The following is a 16,620-nucleotide window of genomic DNA, read 5'->3' on the forward strand; positions in this document are numbered from 1 at the left end:
GAGCCTGGTTATGACCCTCTTATCTTTTCTGGAGTATTTTTTGAGGTCAGCCTAGATTAAAAAGGGAAGGGAAAGTGTGGAATATCTTGATGGCAATGTTACTTCAGTAGTGATGTGGGAGGTGAGGAAGAACTGTCACTCAGTGTTGATCAAGTTGCAGGCTGGAGTTAGACATCTGACATGACAACATATCCTTTGTATCCAGTACAGATGTGTGGCAGAGGCTAGAGACCTATAAGCTGAATAAGACTGGTAAACCCTAATGACTGAACTGCATATTTTCAAGTAGTTTGAGGTAAGGGGGAGGGTCATGTCCAGGCAGCTTTGCTCATAGAAATCCCAGTACCACTACAGGTACAAGAGACTGATAGTTGTGCCTTATTTTACCCACATATAACAAAGATTTAGAATATACAGCAATAAAATGTCCTTATCTTTGTGTGTGTCTACTTGCTTACGCATAACCTGGCATGTATAATAATATTCGGCTGCTTTTGTGGAATAGGAATTTGGGTTTCCTTAATTCAAAGGCTTTTAAAGGAACGAAGGTATTATTTTAACTAGTGCAGTTCTCTTGTGAGTAGAGAAGGATCAGAGTTGCCAATTTTCCCTCTGATGCAACCTCTGTTAGAACTTGATGTTTCCGTTGTGACCTGGTGCTTTGGTTGTGCCTTGAACAAGATGTTTCTGTCTGACTGTATTCCTGTTACTTAAAAATCACTTGCAGTGGAGTGGAAAGATTTGCAGATTTTGAGTCCTTAATGTGAGGCATGCTGGGCAAAGCAGATTAAAGGAACTGAATGACCATATGGAACGCAGTCATTCTGACTTTCAATTATTATGCCTCATTGAAAAGTTTAGAGTTCTACTACCTCTGCTGAATCAGTGGAATACGTGAACAGAAGTCAACTTTTAATTCCTGCAAGAGACAGTTAAACAGCTATTATGGGGCAGTGCATCCTTGTGATCTTAGTAGTTTTTCAGGAAAAAAATAGCCACTTCTTTATACTCCTTAAGGTTCATAAGACATTCAGGTATGAATGGCCCTTTGAAATGATTTACTAGATCAGAGGAAGGATTTCCCTCTTCAGTTCCTCTCCGAACTAGCAAGCATTAGTCAAGTGTCTAACTGCTGTCTCAGTAACTTACTGAGGAATCTCTTTGAATTCCCTTCCAGCAGACTGCTTGATGGGACTACTCAGCTGTCCACTGTGTGAGGTGCAGGACTTGCTCAACCCCTGTGCAGTGGAGCAAGTTCATTGAGAGTGATAGAGCTATCAGACATTCTGAGACACATCTGAGCCTAGCAGATGCTTGCCTTGGTAGGAAGCTAATTTGTGCATTCAAAGTGTGTCTCCTCCACCGTCACTGATGTTCAGCTAAGGTCTTAGCAGTTGCATCTCCTCACAATTTGTCTGAATTACATGTTTAATATGGTAGTTGAAGTTGTTTCAGTTTAATTCTCTTACTTGCTTATATTTCAAATTAAAATCGTTGCTTGACAAATAGAGGAGACTGTTTGATATACCTGATTTGATTTTTACTGTGTTGTATGAAAATTCACTTCAGTATGTTTTATTTTGCTCCCAAGTGTTTTGCTTTGAGTTACTTTGTACCTGAGAGTCAACAATGTAAGTCTGTCTGTGTCTGATGCTGAGGTCATACAGTTAACTCCTGCAGAGTTCCCAAAATTGTAGCTTAATATGACATGTGTGTGTGATATTTAAAATGTAAAGGAATCCTCCCCCTATATTTATGCCAAATTAAAGAAACTGAGCTTCCTTGAATAGCTTTTTTCATTACAGACCACTAATCTTTTTTCCTGCCAGTAGATACTTAAAATGTTGGCAGTGCTATAAATTCTGTGCCTTGCAGCACTTGTCTACTACTTGCTTACACTGACAGTAACTCTGCTAAGTGAATCTATCTAGAACGAGACTCATGGTTACTTAACAAATTGCTGTCAGTTTGGTTTCTAATATAATTTGTTTTGGTCACTCTTTGGAGAGCTTCAGGTTCTTGTTGCTAATTCCTCTTTGAGCATCTTATCATAGTCTACTTGATGAAGCCTACTGCAAAATCCTTCTTCTTAGAATGTTTCTGGCTTCATTTAGTGCCGGTTACCACAAGTTATGAAGGCTTGTGATGCTGACATAACTGAGGTGAATCTGGCCTTATTCTGTGTTGTAGGTAAAGCTTCTTTTTGCCTTATATAACAGAACCAGGATCCCAACTTAAAACCTCAGTTTCATATCAAAGGCTCACTGTGCTGATAGCATAGTAACCTGCCTTGTGCTTTGATAACAGATTTCATAGTTTTTTGCACTGAACAGTGACAGATGTGATTTTATGCCTGATTTATTTGTCTGGTTCTACTTTTGCAATCATTTGGAATTCCACATTTTCCATTACATATGGGACAATTTTATCTCTACAAGTGGAGACCTCTCAAGATGTTGTCCTTTGCAAGATCAAAAAATGTTAACTTGCAGAGAAGGTGAAGGAAAGTAAATAAGATTTACTCTAGTTTAGCTCTGAAGGTGGATATGGAAAGCAGTTAATGCAGGAATGTGTTCCCCAAAGAGTAATTTCAGTGGAGTAGATACATCTATGCAGCTAGTGCTGATTCTTCCAGGGGGGCTTCGTCAGGTCTGTCAATGCTCGTGTGGATAAGCATCCTGCAAAGAATTAATTTATTTTCATCTTCACATATGTACATCAGTCATCTTGTGTCTGAGACAATTGATGACTAAGCAGTTTCTTTTCTTGTATATAGTTCCAAAGTTCTTTTCTTCTTAGCCAGATTCATCTGAATCCTTGAAAAAGATCAATCTCTCCCTAATCTCCATCTATTATTGGGAGTATTATTTCTTAAACATTAAGAAGTCTTTAAAAAACTTTTAAGCACTCTACCAGTTTAGTTATACTAACAAAAACATGGTAGTGACCTAATATATAATTAAATTATCACATTTAAATACTGCATTGACCTTGCCAGCCAGTAAATCAAAGCAATGGCGAAATCCCTTTTGTTCTCCTTGCTACGCCCTGAAACCGGTGCAATAATCTTCTGAGCACTTAGCAAAAGTATATATCAAATTGATGTGTTTTGTAGCATGAAATGGAGAAAAGAGGTAAAAATTTTTAGATCCCTAGGGACAAAATAAGGCCCTGCTGAGATCCCCTCCCACCTCCTTTTCTTATAATCAGATAAATTCAGGAGACCATGGATTGTAAAGTTTCTATGTGAGAAAAAAAGCAAACTGGCAGCTGTCAGTACTGTTATTTAGTAAGGGCTGCACTTCTCAGTGCCTTCATTGGAAAGAATAAGTTTTATAATCAGGGCTGTTTATTACCATCTTATCAAATTGTCCCTTTGAGGAGGGGGTGGGTTGTGGCGTGTAACTGCTTCACAGTGCAACTGCTGACTTTTGAAGTGGAGCACAGAGTAAAAGCAATTCTGAAGTCTTTTTCTGCATCACTTTTGGTTTCCTGCTGTCACACATTGTTCTGTTTGAGAAACATGACACAGTAAGAAATGTGGATGGGCAGAAGGAGAATCAAATAATGAACTGTCTTTTATGCCATGTTGTGTACAGTGCAATATCCAGGGGCAGCAAGTAGACTAATGGCACTCTTTGCAACTGCCCTTCCCAATTCTTTTCACTTGTGCTTCACTTTTTTTTCAGTGGGCATTTTGTTATTTAGCCAATATGATACATTACCCCAAGTGTGGGTCTAGCTCTTCAGGCCTCTTTCTAGATGTATCGAGATGTACCTGCAACTTTACCTACATCTGTTTATTAACTGGCATGATCATATAGCTCTGTTTATTTTGAAATCCTTGGAAAGTATATGAAAAAACATTGTAATTTTATTTCTCCACAAGAATCTTTTCCAGCAGCTGATGAAACCCATGCTCATGCCAAATGAAAAGCTCTTGTGTTATCATTTTCAGTTAATTAAAAAAATAAACACCAAATCCCTTACAGCAGTGGTTTTATAAATACTGTGTGTGTATGTGAACATGTATGTGCATGCCTACACCGGTGCTTCACTCTCATATTGGCAGCTTGTGCCTTTGACAGCAGACTGGGAATTATTCTACACTTTCAGGTTCAGGACTTGATGCAGGGATACAGGGGTGGATGAAGGAGTTTGTTTGGTTTAGTACATCTTACAGTAGCTGAAAGAGACCCAAAATAAAGTAAAAACTTTAGTGTTTGCATCACGATGGCAACTTTTTTGTTGGTCAGGTGCTTTTTTCTGTTTTGGTTGTGGGTTTTTTGTTTGGTTGTTTTCTTGGGTTTTTTTTAAAGAAAACATGCAAAAGGCTCAATTTTTGTCTTCTGGTAGGCAAGCAAAATATTTTTTTTTCTGGGAATTTAATACTTTATAAAAATGAACAGTTACTTGATTAAATGTGCCAAATTTGTGTGTGCTAAAAGGCAGGAAGCTGGGTTTGCTGGAATAGAAAGGTACACTGGCAGGTGGGGCTGAACTACCTCTTGGCACCCACATCTATTTATTAAGTGCAGATTGCAGTAAACTGAAGGATTATTGTCCTCAAAAAATCTTGAACAGCTTCACTGATGAGTTAGGTTTCTTTTACTTTCTTTTTAAGAAGGTAAAATTAATTTAGTTTGGGTGAAAGCTGTTAAACTGACAGACCTGGACCACTACAGTCCCCTTGTTCAGTCACAGAACAAGTGATGCCTTGGACCATAGCAATGTGTTTTGGTCGTCAGAGGATCCAACCCAAAGTTTAGCATCTTTCTGTTCAACTTCATTTCTTTGGCCAGCATCATCAGATTGCCAACAAGGGGCTTACTAGTTAGATTTGGGATGGCTGCTTCTTGAATCTGTTTAGGTTATGCCTGCAGAAGTCCTTGTGATCTTTTTGTTTCAAGGGACGAATAGTGTTGTGGCAAACTTCCTCACTTATCAGAACGGCCTTGATCAATTCATTTCACGTGAACAGCAATAAAATGGGAATGTTTTTTTGTTCATTATATAGAATGGATTAAGCCTAGTTACCTGGTGAAAGGACATACTGTATTCCATTACCAGCCCTGTGAACCATTCAGTCGCCAGAAAGGATTGTTTCAGTATTCCACTTACCTTACACAAGTCTTGTGCTTTTAGGCTCTGCATTCTTTTCCTGATTCAGAGGCCTCTTGGAAAGTTGCATGTGGGCTAGAAATCAAAGACTGTGAACTGCAGATGCTTTCTTTCAGGCTGGAAGGTGGGACAGAGGGACTATGTGTGAAAGTGGAACAGAGGTCTTGTAGTACCTGAAAGGATGTGTATTAACTGTAGTACAGACTAAACCTTTTGGCAGGATATTGTATTTAAAAAAGAGGTACTGTTTTTAAACAGTATGCAAACTTTGTATTCTTATGTTTGTGTATGTTTTCTTCCCCCTTTCCCTGAAACTTAAACAACAACTGTCTTTTAGTCATATTCTCTAGAAAAAAAAAATCTTCAATTCCTGTCTATGGAGAACTTGATTGTAAAAGTATACATTTGTACTGGAAGCTGTTTTTCACTCTTCATGCTGGTTATTTTTTAATGACACGCTACTCAGGTTATAGAGTGAAACTTGGCCAGGTAGTTCCAACTTTCTGTTTCTCGTTCACTTCCCTACAGTTCTTTCATTGTCTAATACTGTACAGTGCTTGGATTGGAAGCCCTGCAGGGATTTATTTATATTGAAAAACCTTTTAATTTTTTTTTTCACTTAAAAAGATATCCAAGAACAAACAATGAGTTCTAGTGATGTTAGGTTTTAGTCAATCATGTTGTGATTTTGCCAACTATCCAATGTCATGTTTAAGGTGGCTGACTTGTAGGTGAAATTAAAATGGAAAAATGAAAACATACTTCAGACAAATTATTTTTCCCTGTTTCATTTATCTTTTCAAGGCACCTTAATTAGCTGAAAAGAAGGCAACTATTGCAGTGCTTCAACTTTGAGCACAATAGGGAGAACAAGAAAGTGTGACTGCGAGGGTTTGGAGACTTATGCTCATGCTTGCTACTTTGACTTACTTCATGTCCCAAGGCACAGTCAATTAAAATAGCTCAGAGTTACATTTTCAATTTCTCGGCCTGAGAACAAAATTACATGAATAGTCAAGCATCTAATGTGCAAAATTCTTGAGGAAAATATAGCATCTTGTACTTCAGAAATATTTGAACTCTCTTGAAAGTCTTGTCTCTCATCTTTACTTGGTTATTAACAAAAGTAATTTCATATTTCAGAAGAACTTATTAATCTGCACAGGGTGCTGTAAGATGTTTTAATTAAGAGAAACTGTTTTTTAATGCCCTTGCATGTTTTAACATTATTTCTTTGGGAACCAGAGCAAAGATCAACAGGACTGGAGTTCTAGTACAGGGTACTTGCTATATGGCTGGTTTTACAATCCAACCATTAAGTTGTGACTTTTTCTTTCTGAAGTTTTATTTAATTTACAAACCATCTTTGATTCCAAAAATGTGATAGACCAACATGGGGACAGTGCAGCATTCTCTGCACTCAAAATGTCTTGTGGGATAGCAGTTATAGGGAGCTGGTGAATTACCAAATAGATCTAGTGACTCTGCTTCTGAGGACCATTTTGTATGGAGCACAGATGAAAAAACAACAGAACAAACCAGCACCACCAAAAGAACTTTCTGCATTAAACACTGATGTTCTCTTCTTTTTTCTCAAATGAAAGAGATCAGATATGGTAAACAGTCTTGGTGTGTGTGGAGAGGGTTGGGTAGCTACTGCTGTACAACAATATGTAGGGAATGATGTGTATTTATGAATATGTATTTTGGTGAATAATGGATACTTGTAGGTATGAGAGGGATTGTTGCTTTGTAGTTGCACAGTTTGAAGGACCTGAGCTGGATTTGATTCTACACATGGCTGTGTGTGTGGAAGGGATATACATGAAGTTATCATGCTACTTGCTTTATTGAGCCCCTTATCCCAGTGTCTGAAACTGTGATTTGTTATGCTGTGATATGATCCGAAATAGAACCACAACTCACTGTAGCGGGTTCTTTCAATCCCCTGGGAATGTTTGTCTGGCTTAAATGCATGAAGCTGAAATGTGTAATACAGAACTGCAGCTTATCATGAAACTGAAATGTGTAATATGGAGCTGCAGCTTATAGATCAACACTGACTCCACTTGTGGGAATGAATGAATACCTCATGTTTGATGTGCTACAGGAGAGTTCACAGATGACTTCTTATGTTACAGTGCTATATTTTTCATGCTTTTTCAGCTTCATGGGTTTAGCTTTTTTCCTGTGTGTAGAATAGGGTGGTATTATTGTGGTCTTTTCAATATAGAAATAGAATGTGAAAAGATTTCTCCCTGCTGACTCTTTTTAATGCTTTCTAAGACTTCTTTCCAGACAAATTTCAATCAAGTCTGAAAAAGACAGGTGATTATTTCTATACCCATCACACATTTCACAGCTAAAAAACTTCTTTGTTTCGCTTGTATTCTTTCTGGATGATTTTCTTTGTTAATTTTCTCACTTATCTACCTCTTTTTACAGTTCCTTTGACAACTTTAACCCCTGAATGCAGGTCTGTGAAGATAATTTCTCACGATGTCATCAAATGATTGCGTGATAGGTGAGAGAGTTCACCTTCATACTAGTCTTTGCAGGTGGTCATGAATATCACAGAACTTTATTCCTGTTTCAGTCTTCCTTTATGATCCAAATTTTTACCTGAAAATACATAATGCCACTCAAAAAAGCTTCCATAAATTTACTTACTAAAGAAAACAGACTCACCCTTATTCTATCTGCCTCTCTAACATTCCAGTTCCATTGTACCTTGTCTGTTTTTGCTTTATTTATCTATCCTGTCTTGGCTGAGCATAGGATGAGGTATGCAAGACTGAAAGAGCCTTCCTGAATCACAGACTACAGCATTTCTGTAATTGCAAGAAATTATGTTGCAGGATTCCCTTAGTAAATTTATCAATCTCTGTCTCAAAATTAAACAGCTTTTGCTCCTATTGCTTCCTATTGGGAAGCCATTCAAGAACCTCACTCCTCTGATGTTTAGAAATCTGCTTCTAATTTCCAAACTGAACTTGTTCATAGCCAGTTTGTGCCCATTTGGTTTTGTGCCAACACTGATCTCTAACTGTAATAGTTCTTCCCCTTTCTTATAATCCTCCTGTGATCTAAGAGAATTCTTGACTTTCTCTCCTTCTGTTTTTCCCTAAAAGGGAAAGATATTTAAAACTGTGCTTCTCTTCATTATGTTCTTTATTATCAGTGTCATTGTGCCTTGGTTTGGTAAAACCTTCAGACTTGAGAGCTTTTTAGTCTTTCCAGTCATTTCTCAGACAGAAGCAGGAAAAGGTGACTGCATTTTCCTAGACAGAGAGTATGTGTAACTTTTTGTAAACTCTGAGGGCAGGAGGGTGAGATGGGAAGAAAGAAGTGGCCTGTATGTTTCTGCATCTGTAAAAAGTTTTAATTGGGGACTTTGTGAAGGATGACTTGGGTTGGAGGATCTGATGCCTGAGATAGGCAAAAGCATTGATCCATTTCTTTCATCCAGTCCAGCTCTCCCATTGCTCTGTAAAAACCTGCTTGAAATGAGCCAGCTGATAAAACTTTTGGAGAGGATGCAGCTTACAAATGAGTTTTCGAGGGCAACTTTCCAGCTGTTTCCTCAGAAGGAATGAGGCAAGTGGCTCCCAGAGCCCCAAACAAATGCCTGGGATCTTTCTTCCTTAGCGTGTGTGGAGAATTGCTGAGAAGAACTGAGAGACCGGGGGCTGACGGAGAGATGAAGCCAAAGGCCTGTAGTGGGAACCTCCTGCTGTCAGGATCCCACGCTAAGCTGCAGCTGAGGGCGGGCATGGAGGGAAGCGAGAGCTGAGTAAGGTTTGCTGTGACCTTGATATGTTCCCATGCAGCTTCTCTCTCTGGGCGGTGCTTGATGGCATCATTTAAAGGATTCCTCAAATGCCCTTAAACTCAGTAGAAAAAAATGTATAGTCCATTCAGCATGCTACTCTACTTTATACTGTCCTTACCAGGATGCTACTGGTCTTAAAATGTTAGGATTGAGGATGGATGTCTCTTACAAGAAAGCTTTTTATTTAGCTGAATATATCAAAACCAGGACTTTTTGCAGGGAAGTACCAGTCTCAGTCAAACTGTCTGAAGTTTAGGGTGGAATTTTGGGGCAGGAGGACAAAAGGAGGAGAGAAGGGAGAGCCAAAACAAAAGATCTGTCTCCTGTATTAGAGAAAATGGTAGGTAGTAGGTAAGCATAGCAGATGGCGTGAGAGTAGTGTGACTTATGTTCAGATCTATCACCTTAAGGTGAATATGGTGGTTCTGAGCTCCTCTGAAGTTGGTGTCTCTATTTTTCTGTGTATATTGAGCTATTTTTGATTACCAAAGAAATTTCTTATCTGCATTTTTTCATGAATTTTTTCATGAGCACTTTTTCATCTATACCCTGTTTTTTTTTGTCTCTGCTGCTCCTGCAGCTAAGAGGTATGCACACACAGATAGGACAGCTTGCTGTATCCTGCACTCCTTGTATTGCCCCACTGCTGGGAGTTTACCAAATAAGATAACTCAGAAATCCTCCTGGAATGAAGATATTCAGGACTGGTGCAAAGGAATACTTAGGACTTGTTTGCTGATCACTAACTCAAAATAATTGCTGTTCCTCTCCTCCAACAGATCTATTTAAACAGCCTTAATAATTCATCACATGAGGTGCTTATGCTCCAATGACCATAATTAAATATATTAAGTATATTTAAAATTGACTTTGATTGTATTCAAAGAAGCAGAACCGGTCTCTTTCTTTTCTCTTCCATCCTAATGATCTTCAGCAGGAAGAGTCTTAAGTTTACAGGTAACAAATGTATCTAGTCAGTGTCAGCATAGACCGAGTAGAGCCAGCTGGAGATGTCCTGTGCCTAGGAGATTTTTCAGCATCCAGTATACTCTTGTGTTTTACAACAAGCCTATGTAGTCACTTCTTGGTTCTTTGTTAATTTATAAAATAGCGATGGTAATGATTGGCCCTACTTTAGTTAGAAAATAGGCTGGTTGAAAATCTTTCCCTTTTTTGACTCTATTCTTATGCTCTGATTGCCTTTTGTGATAGTCTCCCAAGATGACAGAGAAGTTACATTAATTGTAATATACCTATCCCTCCATTCTCTCATTGAAATTATGTGGCGGAATTGGGAGAGGATGCCTGACTGGACTCCCTGTATCCAGGCACTCCTCCCATGGAGGTAACCCAAGTTTTGTGCAGCTCCAATGGTTCCATTTCAGAAGGCACAGTGAGGACTCTGAGCCCTGTGTGCAGGCAATTGGTGCTGAAGGAGTTCTTGGGACACTGAAAAAGAGGAGAGTGAGTATGCTGTTGGTGCTTGGTCAGTACTTGCAAGGACTCAGGAGGCTGAAGTTCAGCCGTACACCAAAATGTGGCTTCCTGGGGCATCTAATAAAAAGATCAATAAACAGTCCCTTACTGTTCTGTCGTTTTGGATCCTCACTTGTTGCATAGAAACTGAAGAAGAGTCATGACAAGCAAAGGTTGCTCTCTGAGTTGTGCTGGTAATTCTCATTAGAGCTCTTTGGTCAGGATTAGTTCTACTTTCTCCCTCTGGAATCCTGGGGTGAAGGTTCATACTGGACAGGCAGAGCTAGAAATAAATGTGCTTTTAAAAGGCCATATAATGTCCACAGAAGGAAACGGCTGCATTCAGCTTATAGGAATGACAAAATTCTTTGCTATTACCTTCCACCCACCCACACCTCCTTGGCAAATGTGATATTGGGTACATTTAACAGGTTCAAATTTTGAGAGCCTGATGATGAGCATTCCTGCTATGTTTTCTTTAATTCCTGAGTAAATGTATACATATGTGATACACTGAGTGTACTGTAAGCTTTGCTTACAGTACTGCTTTGCTTACAGTAAGCAAATGCAGCTCCGTTGTTTGTCTGATCGTACAGTTGCCATTCATTCAGAAGGCCAAGGCAAATGACCAAAATGACCCTTTTCCAATGGGGCACTTCGAGGAAGAAACAGACTGGGCACTGATCTTTTCTGTCTGATGACCACAGACAGGACCCCAGAGAGGTTTAAGTTGCAGATCAGGAAAAGGTTTTTCTTGGGTTCTGGAACAGGCTCCCCAGGGAAGTGGTCACAGCAGCAAGCCTGTCTGAGTTCAAGAAGCATTTGGACAACACTCTCAGGCACATGGCGTGATTCTTGGGGTATCCTGCTGTGTGGGACCAGAAGCTGGACTTTGATGATCCTAGTGGGTTCTTCCAACTCAGAGATTCTATGATTCTAAGAAAAGACATGCCTGAAAGCTCCTAGGTGTATGGCAGCACTAATTCTGTTTTGAAAAGTAATGTAGTAGCTGGTTGCAGTGATATGAGGAAGAAGGGAAAGCCTGGTCTTAGCAGAAAATAAATACTTTTTAATTAAAGAGGTTGCCATATAATGATAGCATTCTGTCGTGTTTATTTTTGTTTGGGGGTTTGTTTACTTATTTTTTTACCATCTAGCTCTTTATACATAGTAGCCTGAGCAAGAACCTGATGGTTTATTTAAAAGAACAGCATCTCCATTCACTTAATCAAGATGCAGTGCTTTAAACTGAAAGGCTAGTTAAGTTGTCAAAAGAGAGTAATGTGAACGTTTTAGTGCTAAAGAGGCTTTCAGTTACAATGATGTTTTTAGTAGCACTGTTTTTAGACTAGGCTGGGGGGTTTTTGCCTCTCTGATATTAGCAATTTAGAGTCCATGTGATTTTTGTCCTTGTGTTTATGGGGAAATCTTCTCATTCTGAATAAGGACCTTCTGCTAAATGATTTTGTCCATGCCCTTCTTGTTATCTTTCCCCGTTGTGTGTTTGAGATATAGTCATGGGAGCTTTTTGCACAGTGGACTGCTTGGTCACTTCTGACGTGCTTCCTGGTGACAACACCAAAGGCATTTAATGTTTGTAAAAGGTAGGATTGCCCTTGACTTGTGGGCAGCAGTCAATGCCAAGTGTGGAGTCAGAATGGCCACACCTGTTATCAGGTATGGAGACAGGAAAAATCTCATGGTGGATCTTATGCAGGACTATATTTAATGTGTGCTATATAAAGACTACGCCTCTGAAACAATTTAATTACACAGTTAGGTGGGAAATAGACTGGATCTATTCATGGTGGCAAAGGACAGAGTCGGCTGTCAAACAAAGCTGGAGAAAATCTGACTCTACTGATATGCTTTAGAGCTTTGCTCTGACTATTTGTTATGCAAGACAGAAATTTAGCTGTTTCAAAATTATTAACTCCTTGATCAATTATGTATGGGGTGGGATAACCCTCACTGCAGGCCAGGTGCCCACCAAAGCTACTCTGTCACTCTTCTCAGCTGCACAGGGGAGAGAAAATACAATGAGAGGCTTATGGATTGAGACAAGAACAGGGAGGGATCACTCAACAATTACCATCATGGGCAAAACAGACTCAGCTTGGAGAAATCAGTTTAATTTATTACCAATCAATCAGAGTAGGATAATGAGAACTAAAACCAAATCTTAAAAACACCCTCCCCCCATCTGTCCCTTCTTCCCAGGCTTATCTTTACTCTCAGTTTCTCTACTTTCTTCCTGCAAGCAGCACAGGGGAACATTCATCACACGTCTCTGCCACTCCTTTCTCCTTAGGGGAAGGACTCCTCATACTCTTCCTCTGCTCCAGTCTGTGGTTCCACACATGGGAGGCAGTTCTCATGAACTTCTCCAGTGTGAGTCCTTCCCATGGGTTCTTCATGAACTGCTCTAGCATGAGTCCCCTGTGGGGTCACAGGTCCTACCAGCAAACCTGTTCCAGTGTGGGCTTCTCTCTCCGTGGGTCTACAGGTCTTGTGAGGATCCTGCTCCAGCATGGGCTTCTCACAGGTTTACAGGCTCCTTTGCTCTGGCATGGGGTCCTCCAGGGGCAGCAGGTGAATATTCCTCTACCATTACCCTCCACAGGCTGTAGGTGGATATCTGCTCCCCTGTGGACCTCCATGGGCTACAGAGGAACAGCCTGCCTCACTGTGGTGTTCACCACAGGAATCTCTGATCCTGCACCTGGAGCACTTCCTCCCCCATTGTCTTTGGTGTCTTCATAGCTGTTTCTCTCGCATATTCTCACTCCTCTCTCCAGCTGAAGTTGCTATTTCGCAGTTTTTTTCCTCTTCTCCAATATGTTATCCCAGAGGCACTACCACGATTGCTGATGGGCTCAGCCTTGGCCAGCAGCGAGTCTGACTCGAAGCCAGCTGGCATTGGATCTGTCAGACATAGGGGAAACTTCTGGCAGCTTCTCACAGAAGCTGCCACTGTAGTGCCAACCCCCCAGTCCGTGCTACCAAAACCTTACCATGCAAACTCCATACAGAGTCTGACATTCAGACCTTGTTTTTGCTTGAAAATATTTCTACAAGGAACCTTCAGCTTGCTATATGTGCTTAATAAAGAAGATAGAGATCAGGAACATACGTAGACAGCACTGTTAGGTTATGTAACTGGCTTTAACCTGGGCACTATTCTGACTCTTCTTGTGAAATAGGAATATTTGTATTTCTAGAAATGAACATGTTGTCATCTGAACACTGTGCAGATGGGTACAATTTCCTTAATTAAGTTCTCTCACAATCAGCATGTAGTTCTGCCTCTGATCTTCTTTTACTCATTACTAAGTCTTAATTTGTACAGAGTTTCCTTTTTAAGTGGTTTTAAATGGAGCTCAGCTTTCCTGAGGCAGGCTTCAGTGCCACTTTCTGGGCAGTGCTTACTGGGTCTTTTCTTTATCAACACTAACTATACCCTACCCAACCTGTCTGAACATAGTCCAGTTCTGGGTGTGTTCTGTAACTAGAGAAGTGAAAAATGATGGCACTTTATCCCTTCTTACAAATGAGTAAATATCTCTTAGTGGCATCTCTGGACCCAGTCTGGAAAAAAACCAAAACTAAACTATCTTATCCCAGTTCTTTTGAACAGGCCAAAAGCAGCTCTTCTTCCTTCCCTCTTGTTTTAACTTCAAACATAATTATAATTTAATTATGAACACATTCTCTTATGCAGACAGAGATAGTGATGAGTATCTGGTGGTACTCTAGTCTTACCTTTCCAATGGAACTTGCAGAAGAAACTATGCACTACTGCACTCTTCAGTCCTTCGTCAGGAGAATAGCAGAGGGCCTTGGGAATCCTGGCTTGCTGACTCTCTATTTGGCTTTGGGATGAGGTAGGAGGGAATATGGCTCAACAGTTAGACCAGAGTACGAATGATTTGGATTTCTGGTTCACTAAGTATATCCTCTGTGTTTGTCTGTGTGGTGTGGAATAGCAGTGTGTGATTCTGAAGACTGACTTGCTGCCTAACTATGAATCACTTATCTATTCTGAGTGGGATCCAGATCTCATCAGAGTTAGTGCCAGCACTCTTATTTTGGCTTCTCTGAAAGTCTATACTCTCAGTCCATGAGATTGATTTCTATGTAGTCATCTTTTTTGGGGCTAATTTTTTATCAGTCAGTCATATTTGCCCTACGTGTTGCAGATGTATGTGATATTTTCCAAAATTTGACAGTCTGTTAACATTTTTCCCTGAGTCTCCTCTTTTTCTCCCTGTAAGAGTGGGTAGACTTAAACTGCTGGACTCCATTGAATTAGAGAGTTTCTAGGATGAGAGAAATATAATACAGTAAGAAAAATGGTGAATTATTTTGAAAGCTCCCTTCCTAATTAAAAGAGTTGAAAATCATTGCTCACATTCTTTTTGTGAAGATTCTTTGTTTAGGTTAGAAGATTCAAATTTTTCTATGGAAAACTTTCACTCATCTTTGCTTTTATATCGGGTGGATACACGTGCACATGCATGTATGCACACACAGAGATACACAAGCTCTCCCTTCTTACAGTTCATGTACGATTTCCTCACGTCTTCAAATCACGCTGTACAGGAATGTTTGTTTCCTACCTTTTTCTGCCCAACTTAGCTACAACTTGGACATCCTAGTTGTCCAAAATGAAAGTTTTAGGGTAGTCAAAATATACTCTTCGATTTTTGATACCTTTTAGCAAAAAAATCAGAAAAGCTTCCATAACCCCAGATGTTTCAGTGTTACTTTTTCTTCCTTCACTTTTTTTATTTTTGCATCTGTCAGCATCTGCCAGGTTGATGGAATTGTTGCACAGAGGATGTAGGGGTGACCCAGATGACTTTTCACTTCTCTGTTGGCTTCATATATTCCCATTTCCATGGATTTAAGTTTCATTTAAAGTGTCCTCACCTTCTCTGTTGCTTCCAGAAACCTTGGACTAAATTTTGCCCTTGTCATGTCACAGATATTGTCTTGTCTCTATGGCATTTTTGTCTTGAGCTACACTCCACTGAAGTTTCACAGGCATCAAATTCTTTACCAAGAAGTGGGAGAAGGCTTTTTAAGAGCTCTGCCTCTGAACAGTACCACAGCCTTCCCAGATTACTGGGCTTGTCTGAATTTTACAGCCTTAAAATTCAAATTCATCTCATGCACTTTTTTTCCCATAGGCTGTTATTTCTTGAGTTCCATATTTATCTGATCCTGAATGACTCTTTCTGTCATTGCCTTATGGTTTGTCTTCTGTCTCATTCTTTCAGTTGTCTATTCTTTAGAAGGGTTGTCTTTCATTTGAACTTGAACAGCTACTGATTTTGCTTTTCCACATTGGGACCTCTTGAAATGTTTGTCCTCTGAGAATTTTTGGCTCTGGTTAGTCTTCCTTTATCACCTTTCTTCTTTTTCTTCTGCGTTTGACATTTTTCCCAGATTATGCTTATCTGTGTGTGCATTCAGGCCTCCCGTCTGAACCTTCCATGTAGAGGAATAGTGTAAATGGTATAGATTTGCCAGAAGTCCATTCTTCCACAGCAAGAAAATAACCCTTCACATATCCACTTGAGTGGATGAATTTGCAAAGCTTGATGTTTTAAACAGGCACTTGCTCTAGTGAACCTCGTAACATAAACAGTAAACTTACTCTTGGATATTGACTTTAAATTCTGAAGTCCTTTACAACCAGTTGATTTGGTGACATAGCAGGTCTCTGTGAAATGATATTACTGCCATTGGATAGAGGCAACACCAGTTGATTCTGTGTCATGACAGGTATGGTACTGAACACCTTACACTTTGCTTTTCTTCCATCTCTAACCATTAGCATGTTAGCTGATGCTGAAAGGAAGTTATGGAAAGCAACGACAACTTACCAGTGTAGTATTTTTGACCACTGTTTAGAACAGGAAATGCATGATGCACACAGACAGACCTGAGCTAACTTTAGTCTGGAAAGCTAAGAGGTCAGTGGTAGCAAACCTGAGGTTTCTTGAACTTGAAAATATGTTAGCCACCTATATAAGTACCCTGACTTCTATGCAGGCTTTATATAGCTTTTGCAAAAGGCTCTGCTGTGATCTCTCAGTGCTGTTTTACACACGAAACCTAAATTAAAGTTAGAAGGCCATGACTTAATATGCCACAGTCAGACCTTTTGTTAAAGCTAGAAATAA

General features: G+C 39.7%; 1 protein-coding gene across 3 annotated transcripts in view; it reads left to right on the top strand.

Moving 5' to 3' along the window:
* DAAM2 (dishevelled associated activator of morphogenesis 2) overlaps window positions 1-16,620 on the top strand; it is a 223,758-nt gene that overhangs the window by 45,534 nt on the left and 161,604 nt on the right. The gene's annotated exons all lie outside the window — the stretch shown is intronic.

The sequence above is a fragment of the Lepidothrix coronata genome, unplaced genomic scaffold, assembly GCF_001604755.1.
Source record: "Lepidothrix coronata isolate B3197 unplaced genomic scaffold, Lepidothrix_coronata-1.0 Scaffold16, whole genome shotgun sequence".
Lineage (NCBI taxonomy): Eukaryota > Metazoa > Chordata > Aves > Passeriformes > Pipridae > Lepidothrix > Lepidothrix coronata.